Source organism: Pinus tabuliformis, chromosome 4_2, assembly GCF_031772625.1.
Source record: "Pinus tabuliformis cultivar Carrire ecotype Pingquan chromosome 4_2, CPIR1, whole genome shotgun sequence".
NCBI classification, from domain to species: domain Eukaryota; kingdom Viridiplantae; phylum Streptophyta; class Pinopsida; order Pinales; family Pinaceae; genus Pinus; species Pinus tabuliformis.
Window position 1 is genome coordinate 364,103,037 of NC_142304.1, and position 12,542 is coordinate 364,115,578.

General features: G+C 37.7%; 1 protein-coding gene across 4 annotated transcripts in view; it reads right to left on the reverse strand.

The window, feature by feature from the left end:
* Positions 1 to 12,542, reverse strand: part of LOC149169455 (pathogenesis-related homeodomain protein-like) — a 167,331-nt gene that overhangs the window by 60,172 nt on the left and 94,617 nt on the right. The gene's annotated exons all lie outside the window — the stretch shown is intronic.

Here is a 12,542-nt window from a genome sequence, read left to right on the forward strand (position 1 = left end):
AACTTGTAGCTAAACCTCTAGTTTTTCCTTCCGAGAATGTAAAATGGTTGTAGTCTACAAATTTCTTAAGCAATATGAACGAATATAACCATTAAATGAAGCATAAACAGTAAAATTCCCGTTTGAGACAACAAAATATGGCACAGAAAAGAGAGCACTCAACAAAATTAATACCATGTTTTGACATGTAAAGAGCCTTAAATGCAACTTTATGTTAATATCTTTGCAATCAATCAGCCTTAAAGCCAATCTGACACCCTCACTACCTCCACGTTATTTTTAAAGGATTGATTGGGAATCTGGGTACTTTTTATTTATTCTGATACCACAAGAAGGATAAACTCCCATGAAATGAAAATGGCCATGCCATCTCCCATGTATCAATGAAAGATTCTCAACAATTCCTAAACTGTGTTATCTACAAAAAAGAGTTTTATTGAGGATAAGCAGAAAATTGATTTGCTCCATAAGACCAGCATGGATCCATCTTAACTCCAGATCTACCAAGCACCAAGAACGATCAAATCTTTCATGATGCAAACCTCTTTTTGAGTGCAAAACTTGAGGAAAGATTTTCACCTCGAGAGATTTGATTCCTCTTGACACTTGGTAGATCCGGAGTTAAGATGGATCTATGTTGGTTCTTAATAATATTATTTATATTTTATATAAATTTCACATCTATATATACAGAAATATTTGTATTTTTAATTTAATTAAAACATTGATTGATCAAGAGGTGCATTTTACAACCCAGTATGAGGGCAATGTGTGATTCTGTCCATGGTCAATGTGAATTTGAACATGTTCCTTTTAAATAAAAATAACATATTCTCTAAATTAAAAACAATGTTTGTTCTAATAAAAAAAATGGATATACACATTGATTAGTTTTAATTAAAAACATTATAAAACATCAATAATTCCACCCTCGGTGTTCTCGCTTGGTTGGTTATTGATATTATAAAAGGATAAAATAATTATTCAATAAAATATGAATAAATAAATAAAATAAAAATAAAAACCTTATATTTTCAAAGAAATATGTATAATTATTATAATTAAAAAAAATCAATACAGAGCTTATATAAACCACTTGAATATCCATCTTAACTAATACACTTCAATATCAACTTCATATTTATACATGGATAGAAAGTGTAAAAGTAAGTATATGTCTGTGAAAGAGAGACTTTGTAAATGAAAGTAAAAAATTCAATTACTTCTAATAATGGACAGACAAGTAATTCATTTAATTCATAATATAAAATTGATGTGGCACTTAAAAAATATTAATAATAATGAAAAATTCAATGTGGATCATAAATAAAATAATAATTGAAAAAAAAAAAAAAAAAAAAATTCTTAAGTTAAAGTATTTCAAGCACTCTCACTATTATACATTTTGGACCCTTTTAAGTTATAATTTTTGGTCATTTTTGTTTGAAATGTAGTAAAGATTTGTTGGAAATACAAGTTTAAGATGGGTAGTAAAATTTGTTGGAATTGAACTCTTTATGCATTCAAAAATGTAATTTAAACAATGAAAAATTACACATGGTGTGTGTGTGTGTGGCTCGAAACAATATAGATACATCTTAATCATATATCTATCAATCGCCCAAGGTTCAAATCGTTTAAGGTGCATTCCTTTTTCAAGTTTTGCATTCTAAAGGAGGTTTTCACCTCAACGGATTAGATCCCTCTCGATGCTTGCTAGATCCGTGGTTGAATTGGATCTATAGTATATACTAGTTATAATATAGTTACATGTTTTATAACTTTTTTAATTTAATTTTTTAATATGATATGCATAGCATTGATAATAGTCCATCGAGTTTAGTGTTAGTTTTTAATAGCCCGCTACTAATTTAATAAATATCCTGAGATGAAAGAATTGAAAATTGAGCTTCCAAACACATTTATTGAATATGTTGAGCATTCTAATAGAACAATAGCAGCGGTAAATAAATTCTTGAAGACATAAGCACACAATAAAACAGTACACCAAAAATTTACCCCAAAAACCCCAACTAAGGAAAACTTGCAACCTGTGTGTTCTCTTTATTTTCTTCAACAATAGAAAATTCAGAAAATTAAATAGAAGATGGAAAATCCTTCCCTTCACTCAACAATCGACAAGCACCCTTCTACACCCAATTGGACTTAATCTAGCCCAGTAAACCTCCCTTTACTGCGCAATACAAATTTTGTACAATCTCATATGACCTACACAATCGCTTTGCGCAAGAACTCATGCACTGCTACTGGAAGCACGAATCTGAAGATTGTGATGGCTATGTGGCTTCTTTTCTCTTGTTGGTCTGCGTTGTAGATGAAACTGTAGTCTTGGAATTTTCAATGCTTTATTGTTGAACAGAGAACACACAATTATAATGCATAATGCGCCCTTTCCCTCCTTTTGAAATCAACCTAGCCCACCATCTCCACGAATGGATAAGATTAAATCTCATGTATGGCTAAGATCATTTCACTTTTTGACTATAGGAAAATTAAAATTTTCCTAACTCAAAATAAAGAGACAAAGTGTAAATTGCACCTTAAGCCCACCTATGGGTCCCTCTGCCAAATTTAGTGCACCTCTAAATTTAGTTGAACCCTTCCTCCTCTAACTTCATTTAACAATCCCTCTTAGAGAGGAAGGTGTTTTGTGCTACACCCAGTTTATCTCTAAAGAAGACAAATTCGCCCCTTGCCAATGCCTTGGTTAGAATATCAGTTGTCTGCTCCTCTGTAGGCATGTATTGGAATCTAACTTTAACCCTCTCAACACAATCTCTAATATGTTGGTACTGGGTCTCGATGCGCTTGGAGTGGTCAGGAAACACTCAATTTTCAGAGAGCTTGATGCAGCTCAGATTATCACAGTGTATGACTGTGGGCTCCAACTTCTGACAGAACAACCCAACAAGTAGCTTCCTCAACCATATGGCCTCGCAAGCTACCAAGTTGGCAGTCGTAGTCAGTGTCAACTAAGTTGAGTGCCACTACTCTCTGCTTCTTGATGAAACAAGAAGCAGTTGTTGACCCAACACTGAAAGAACAACCCGAAGTGCTCCTTTTGTCTATTGAACCCCCTCCACAATCTGCATTTGTGAAGCCCTGAAGCCTCACACCATCAACCTACCAGTACAACAATCCATAATTTGTTATGCCACTAAGATAACTCAACACGTGCTTGGCAGCAACCTAGTGCAATTTGGTCAGCTCAACCATGAACTTGTTCAATTGGTTCGCTGCAAAGAAAATGTCTAATCATGTGTTCAACAGATACATCAACAACCTTATGAGTTACCTATAGAGAATAGCATCTACTCGCTCACTTCTGGTAGTGTCCAAATTCCTTTAGTTCGTGACTAGAGGCATCGTCATGGACCTGCAATCCTACATGTGGAACCTCTTCAGAATCTCTTGCGTGTACCTACCATGTCCCAAGAAGATCTCCCCATCACCCTGCCATACCTGCAACCCAAGGAGATAGTGCATCAACCCTATATCCTTCATCTCAAAACCCTCTGCAAGAGATCTCTTACAGTCACTAATGAGCTTCCCATCCCTTGTCAATATCAAATCGTCAACATATAACACAAGAATGAGATACTGCCCCCCAACCACGATATAATACAGGTTAGGGTCAACTTCACTCTTGGAGAAGCCTAATCCAAGAAGGTAGTTGTCTATCCAGACATAACATGTGTGTCTTTGCTTAAATTCTCAAACCCCTCGGGTTGCTCAACATATATCTCTTCCTCAACAATTCTGTTAAGGTGGTCTTCATGTCCATTTGGTGGATCTTTCACCCCATCTACGTTACAATCCCCAATATGGTCCTAATGGAGGAATATCAGGCCACTGGTGTGAACATCTCATTGTAGTCAATCCCTTCGACCTGAGAGAACCCTTTGGCCACAAATCTAGCCTTGCACTTCTCCAAACTCCCATCAGCTACGTGCTTGATCTTGTATACCCAACATGATCCCACAATTGATTTTCTAATTAGTCTTGGCACTATCTCCCAGAAATTGTTCATCATGATGGAGGAATATTCCACCACCATGGTATCTCGCCATACCTGCTAAGAAGTTACCCCATTATAGCAAGAAGGCTCTGAGTCTATCACCTCAGTCATAAGTGCCACGTACCACGTATATCTCTGTGGTTTTTTACTCTGTTTGAATGTGGAGTTGGGAGCTCCAACTCTCTCCTGACCCTCCCTAATCAACTGATCTACCCACCAAGCTCATCCTCTCCCTGTGCAAGAGTCACTGGCTAAGTGGGCTCCACTCGCTCTACTCTCACCTCTTGTTCCTGCACTTTCTCCTCATTAGCATGTTGCTCAAGCTGCCCAATGACTAGTTGTGATGAAGTCTAAGGAGTTGGTTGAGCCTCTTGCTTGGGAGCCTACTACTCCTCCTGTGCTACACCCTGCTTAGGCTCCAATGCCTTCCTAAGAGACCTTTCCTCCTTGAACTTCACATCATGCCCGATCAATGTCTTTCTGAGTGTTGGGACATACACCCTGTATGCCTTATGTATCTCGTTGTAGCCCACGAAACTGCCCTTCTCTGTTGTGGGCTCCAACTTCTTCCAGTTATCAAAAGACACATGGTAGTAAACTAGGCTGCCAAACATCCATAAGTAATGCACATCAAGCTTCTTGCCCGAGAAAGCCTCCTCTAGTGTGACTCTGCCCAACACCCTGTGTGGACTCCTATTTTGCAAAAAGATTGCAGTGTTGCATGTGTTTGCCCAAAGAAACACTAGCAGCCCCTAGTCATGCAACATGGCCCTAACTACTCCAACAATGCTTTGATCCTTGCGCTCAGCCACCCCATTCTGCTAAGGGTTATGAGGTGCTTTGAGCTCTCTCCTGACGCCTGCCTTAGCACACAAATCCTTGAAGGCAATAGAGATATACTCCCCACCTTTGTTTGACCCCAGCGCCTTGATCTTCCTACCAGCCTGGTTTTCCACCAAGGCTTTGAACTTCACAAACTTTGAGAAGACTTCATCTTTCTTATTCATGAAGAAGATCCAAGTCTTTCTCGAGTGGTCATCAATGAAGGTGACATAATATATGTATCCTATGAGGGATGGCGAGGAAAATGGTCCACAGACATCCGAATGTACGAACTCCAAGATGCTCTTGGCCTTAACGTCTCTATTGGGAAAGGATGTATTGGCATATTTTCCAAGTGTACAACCCTTGCACACATCATTCTAATCTACGCTGCATTGTGGTAGTCCTGTAGCAATCTCTCTGAGAATCTTCAGTGCTCCATGGTGTAAGTGACCCAAACACCTATGCCAAAGTTCCCTTAGGTCACAGCTCTACTCAATGACTCCTCTGTTGCTCAAGGTCGCAGTTGTCTCAAATTGTACTCCTCTGACTCCTCTGCTACTCAAGGTCACAGTTGTCTCAAATTGTACTCCTCTGACTCCTCCAGCACTACACCAATCCTCTCCTTCCAAGAACAGAATTTTGAGGCCCCATCAAGGCGGTCCTCAAATCTCAGCCCCAAATATGCCATTTCATTGTTGGTGTTGCTCAGAAACCCTAGCACAAAGCTTGCTAGGAGAAAACCCTAACATAAGTTAATTGCTACAAAACCCTAGGTCACGCTACCAGAAACCTTAACACAAACCTTGAACTAAATTGTGCCCTTTCCCTGCATCTTTCACCTGCTCCTAAACTGGAAACAATAATGTTGGTCTTCAATCAGAGGCTCAGCGATGATACCATGTTAGTTTTTAATATCCAACTACTAATTTAATAAATATTTTGAGATGAAAGAACTGAAAAATGAGCTTCAAAACAAATTTGGTAATTTTGTTGAGTATTCTAATTGAACAATAGCAACGGAAAATAAATTCTTGAAGACACAAGCACACAATAAATTTACCCAGGAAACCCTAACTGGGGAAAACCTGCAACTTATGTGTTCTCTTTATTTTTCTTCAGCAATAGCAAATTCTGAAAATTACATAGAAGATGGAAATCCTTTCCCTTCACTCAGAAATCAACCAACACCCTTTAGCACCAAGTTGGACTTAATCTAACCCACTCAACCTCCCTCTTCTGCACAGTACGAATTCTATACAGAGTCTTGTATGGCCTTCTGCGCAGTTGCTTTGTGCAAGAACTCATGCATTGTTGTTGGAAGCATGAATCTGAAGATTGTGATGGCTATGTGACCTCTTTTCTCTTGTTGGTATGCACTTTAGATGAAACCCTAGTGCTAGAATTCGCTACGCTCTATTGTTGAAGAGAAAACACATAATTTTGATGCATAATGAGCCAAGTCTATGCCCTTTCCCTCCTTTTGAAGTCAACCTAGCCCACCATCTCCACGAATGGCTGAGATTAAATCTCATGGATGACTGAGATAGTTTCACTTTTTGACTATAGGAAAATTAATTCCTAAGTCAAAATAAAGAGACAACATGTAAATTGCGCCTTCGGCCCACCTGTGGGTCCCTCTACCAAATTTAGTGCACCTCTAAATTTAGCTAAACACTTCCTCCTCTAACTTCATTTAACATTTATCTTTGTTCGTTAGTTGGAATCATTGTGATCCTCCCCACCTAGGTTCAAGTCTCGTAGTTTGACATGTTTATCTGGAGTAGAGTAACTATGTTGCGCTTTTAAGTGAGTCTATTAATTAAATTTAAATATGATGTTCTAAAATATAATGGTTATATGAATCATTATTTTAATTTTCGCAATTTTTGCATCCATTTAGTGAAGAATCCATCCCTGGCTAACAGTTAGAACCACAATAGATCGGATGGTAGTATATCAGTGTACAAGTGCAAAAATCTCATCATAGTCTATTCCCTCTTTCTGAGAGAAACCTCTAGCCACAAATCTAGCTTTATATTTTTCAATACTATCATCCTGCACCATGTTTAATTTTATACAACCATTTAAAAGTCACAATAGACTTACCTTTGGGCCTTAAAACTACTTCCCATACATCATTATGTATGATAGATTCATATTCTTTAACCATTGCATCTTTTCATACTTTATCTTTCATTGTTTCTTCAAAAGGGCATGGTTCAATTTGAATAATGTTGCTCATGGCTACAATGTATCCCTGTAACCGGCATGGTTTCTTGCTTTCTCTAAAAGTTCCTTTGGGGGCAGCATGTCTATTAGCATCTTGTAGAGTTTCCATGGGCTCCATGGGTTAATCAGCAAGATCAGGCTCAGGCTCAGGATCTTGAATTTCAAAGGCATCATTTTGTCTATCAACATTAGCAGTAGGAAAAGGAGTCTCTCTTACCTTTCCAAGAGTTGCATCTTCATCAAATGTTACATCCCTGCTAAACTCTATAGTTCTTTGACTAGGTACATATATTCTGTAAGCTTTAGAATTTTCACAATAACCAACAAACATACCTTTCTTACCTGAAGCTTCCATCTTGTTCCTCTTTTCTTTTGGCACATAAAGTAGACAAGGCAGCTAAAAATCCTCAAGTGCCCAGCCTCGGGCTTTTCACCAGTGAAGACTTCTTCAAGAGTCTTGTTGTTTAAGGCTCGATGTGGAGATCTATTTTGGACATAGACAGCAGTGTTAGCAGCTTCTCCCCATAGAAACTTTGGCAGCTTTCGATCATGGAAAACAGCTTTGATTGCTTCTTGTTGTCACTCAAATTGTACACAAAATTGCAAAAACGCTCAGGGCAGGGGTTGTCACTCTGATCCCTACCCTCTCTGTTTAAGTTGTCTCCTAACTACCAAGGGAGGCAGTTCCTATAGATGAGATGATGAACAACTTGTTGGGAACCAACAAGCCAAGGAGACACAACTGAATGGCCTAGCAACTTGGTTGAAATTAAGAGGCAAGTATGATTATTAAGCATGATTTCATTAGATTCCTTAAGATCACAAGTTAGAGACTTGTGCCTTCAAAATTAGTTACTTGCACAATGTGAATTAAATTCGAAGTTATTGGACGAACATTTGTTGCAAGATGCAAATTCTATCCTAAATGAAGTGTGAGACCTAGATCTATGTGAAATGCAAGTTCTTGGTTGATTTTAATTATATGCCTAATCTATGTGAATCCTTCTCCTCAATTCTTTTGGAACTAGTCTCGACCGCAAGTTGTAGAGAGAAGCCCAAAGGAAGGAGGCTATGGCCTCATTAATGATACCTCTCATGGGGTTATAACCACCTAGGTGCATTCATTCCTACAAGGGATTGTCTGCAAGAGAACTGCAAGGTCACCCATGTTAACTGCAAATGAGGGTCTAGAGTCCTCAAATTGTTTGAAGAAGGTGGTCCTATTTTCTGACAACCAAGCTTATGCTTGGAGGTATGTTTTAGAAATGCTAACTTAGAATGAAGATGCAAGATATGAGTGATTGCTTCAATGAGATTATTAAACGTGCCAATTATGCCAATTACTCCAACAAGATTTAATCACTTGAAATCAAATTACTTATATTGAACACAAGAACAATTAGGTGAAGCACTTATGAAAGATTATCTTAATGAAACAATTCCCGAAATGTGCCAATTACACCAACAAGATTTAACCACTTGAAATCAAAATACTTATAGTGATATTCAACACAAGAACAATTAGGTGAAGCACTTAGAGAGCAATTGAAAGATTATCTTAATGAAACAATTCCAATGAAACACAATTAGCGTTCCAGTTACTTCAAGAACTTATTAAAATGTGTTAATGAGATCTTATTCAATTTTCCTTTTGATGAAACAATTAGGCACAAGAAAAATCTTAAAACGTTTGTTACTTAGATCATAAGTCAATGAAGCACATTAGGTGATCTCAAACACAATATTGACAAGCTGAACAAGAGATTGCTAACAGCGATCCCTCAATAAGATTAATGCAACTACACAAATGAGATGCCAAGGATACCAAGATATACTGTGCAAAAATGCAAAGATGATGCAATATGCCAAATGCAACTAGCACCTTAACACTTTGAATGGGAAGGATCCTTCCATGCTAATGTGATATTTTGCACTGATGCAAGAAGAGATACAAGAGATGTGAATGGAAGGCTATTATCAAGACACCAATGCAATCTAGGATATTTCAAGAGATCCTTTTACACTATATCATTGTTATAGAGCAGCAAACAAATTACACAATAGCAAGCCCAAAATTCACTTGAAAACAGTCACTACTTCAATGGCAAAGCCTTTAAACAATTATAAAATGAATTTTAGACTTGTTAGGCTTATTAGAATTGAGTCTTAAGCTCTTAATTCAAATCTGATCAGACCTTAACAGTGATAACAGTCCAATATCTCAATGGCAAATGGAGTAAAGCAGTGACAACTTTACTCTTTAGTTTATTAGTGAATTACTTTAGAATCTTAAGGTTGCTTAGATTATTTTTAGGACCCTTTCTTAATGATTAAGTGTCACTACTTAAGCCACTGTTGTAAATACTTCAGATCTGATATAAATGTGAACAGTGAGATGAGAAGGATGAGGATAAGAGAAGCAAACCCTTAGACCTAGTGGCCTATGCCAAGTTTGGAAATAAGAGAGAAATGCCTCTTCCAACACTAGAACTCACAAAAGTTAACGTGAAAAATAAGGATCAGACCCCTTGGGACCACTGCAACCACAAAGTGTTAGCCCAAATACTTACGCAAATAATGGATCAGACTTGCTAACAAGACTAGGGCTTGAAATTTGGAAGTTTTGACCTTGTAACCCCTTCAAGAAGACCTGCAACACAAATGGATCAGCCTTAAAACAAATGTAAGCAATGAATTTAGCCTTCCAAGTGTTGCAGTTAGGCCTAGGAAGCCAAATAAGGCTTGTGGCCTAGTGGAAAGAAGCTTTAGGCCACATGGCTAGGGCTAGATGGCCCAAGATTCCTGAGATTAGCCCTCTAAACTTTCTTCCAATTGAATTAGGGCCTGCAAACACTAAAGTTAGCCACAAAATTGATTCTACTTCAAGCCCTAATGATTAGGAAAATTCTCAATGGCAAATTAGCAATGAAAATTATTTGAAAACCCTTGAGATCAATGCCTTTAGCCCTGCAATCAAAGAAAGATTAAAGGAAAAAAAAATTGGACAAGCAAAACACCTAAAATCCCTTGCGGCCTAGCAAGGAAGGCCTAATTAGACATGCAGCTAGGGCTTCTTGGCTGGATAGGCTTGCAGCCAAGCCCTCAAGGGCTAGAAACCGCTGCGGCTAGGCAAAATTAGCCCTCTAAAGTCTGTGAGACTATGACTGCCTCTAATATGCACAAAAATGATCTCTTAAGCCCAAATCAATGGTGAAATCCACAACAGGCAACTGCAACCAGCTTCAGATGTTAGCAAATGACAATAAAACACCAGTTGCAGCAGCAGAAAATCCCTCTAGGACTAGCGGCCTCCTCTTCTATCCTAGGCGTCGCAATTTGAGCACTTGAGTCTTGTAGATAAGGCCCTAAAAGGCCTAGATCAGCCTTCCTTGGCTTAACACACTTCTTCTTTGGGCTGGACAGCTCCTTTTAAGGCTGAAAATCCTCTCAAACCCTAGCCATCTAGGCTAGGTGAGGGCCAACATCTTCACACTTGAGTTTCTCTTTGAAGATTTGATCCTTTGGCACCGGAAAGCTAAATAAATGGAGCCCAAGACGCAAGATCTAGATAATTCTAAAATAAAACCCCAAAAATATTATTTGCAAGTGAGGAAAATAGTATACATGGTTAGAAATAATTTACAAATTATTTACAATAATCTACAAGAAAATATGAGCCCTAATTAGCAAATAATTCATTTGTAGCCCAAATAGATTTTGAAAATAAGAATGATAGAAATAATTTGTATTTTAATGTACCAATCCAAACCCTGCGCAATAAATCTTTAGATAAGCTCAGAGTCCAAACAAGGTGTGGTCACCTCAAAGTCTATGAACTTGGGCTTTCCCCAAAGTTGAATCATCTGAAAAGATCTCTACACACTCGAAAGATAGATCATTAGTTTCATAGGGTTTGATTCACACAAATAGGTCAGTGATCTAGAGATACCTGCTAGATCCACCAGCTTCAATGTGTTTACTCTAGCCCAAAACCTAAAGCAAGATACCTGTGCTAATAGATAGTCCAACCACTGGCTATGAAACAATAATCTTCAATAATAGCATAAAATTAGAGCATTAAACCCATTCAACACATACCATGAATCATTAAGAGAGAGACACCTTGAATTGAAACCCCAAAGACTTTTTATTAATGCAGAAATTCCAACAGAGCTTAGCTCAGTACAAAAGATTTTCAACAACAGTTCTTGTTACAATGAGGAGCTTGAAAGCTTCCTTACATAGAAAAAATGCTAGGGAATAACCCCTCCAAACAGAAATAACAGCTAGTTGAATCGGGCTTTCTTGAAAAGTGATGACCTCTTTTTCGTTTTTTCTTCTTGTCGTGGATAGCAAAGGCAATAGGTTCTCCCTCTTCATGCTTGGGAATTCTTCCTCTAAAAAATCATTTTAGCTTCTTCTTGGTTGCACTTTCCTAGGAGCTCATCAAATGTGGGAAACTCATCATTATTGTTGATGATAGTAATAAAAGTTTCCCAAGTTGGAGAAAGACCTCCAAGCATAATCAGCACTAGCTTTTATCAGATACAATTTCACCAACAATTGACAGTCAATCCTTGATTTTTGATATCCTCATGAAGTATGCTTGAATGGTCTCTCCTCTATTCATCTTAATGTCCTTGAGTTGATTCTTCAAAGCAAAAATTTGACTCAAATTGTTTACTTGATACATTCCAATCAGCTTGTCATACATTTCCTAAGATTTCTTCAACTTGGAGACATTGGTGATGAGACTGTCTCCAAGAGAATCAAGGATAATCTTCTTGGCCTTGACATCTCCCTTCTTGAATCTAGCCTTGACAACAGCATTCGAATTTTCTGGTGGTTATGCTACCTCGCCTTCCACATATTCCAATACATCATGTTCTTCGAGTAATATCCAATCTTGTCTTCAATTGACCAAAATTCGATGCATCATTCAGATTCTCTTCATTTTTGAAGTACGAAGAAGACATCTTGATCAAGTCAAACAAATTTCAGCAGCAAGTAAGATCTCTTTGAAGTAAAATTTCTGCAAAAGGAGTGATAGCTCTTATCTTCTTGGGCAAAAAAATTCAGCAGCGAGATCTCTTTGAAGTAAAATTTCTCCAAAGGAGTGATAGCTCTTATCTTCTTGCGCTTGTCTTCACCAAAGCTCTATTACCATGTTGAAATTTTGATGTTCTATGCTAAAACAATTACTTATTCCAAAAACTTCTTTCTGCTGCAATATTAGTTAAGCAAATGTAGATAGAACATAAACCAAATGCACAATAGAAGACAGTCAGGAACCAAATTTGACACAGAGAATTTAGGTCCAATGACCAGGGAAAAACCCACAAAGGGAAAACCCAACCAGATTCTTCTTCTATTAGATATCAATTGTTCAACAAAGATACATAATACAATCAGAGATCAAGAGGATGAGAAAGTTCACCCAAATCTGAAT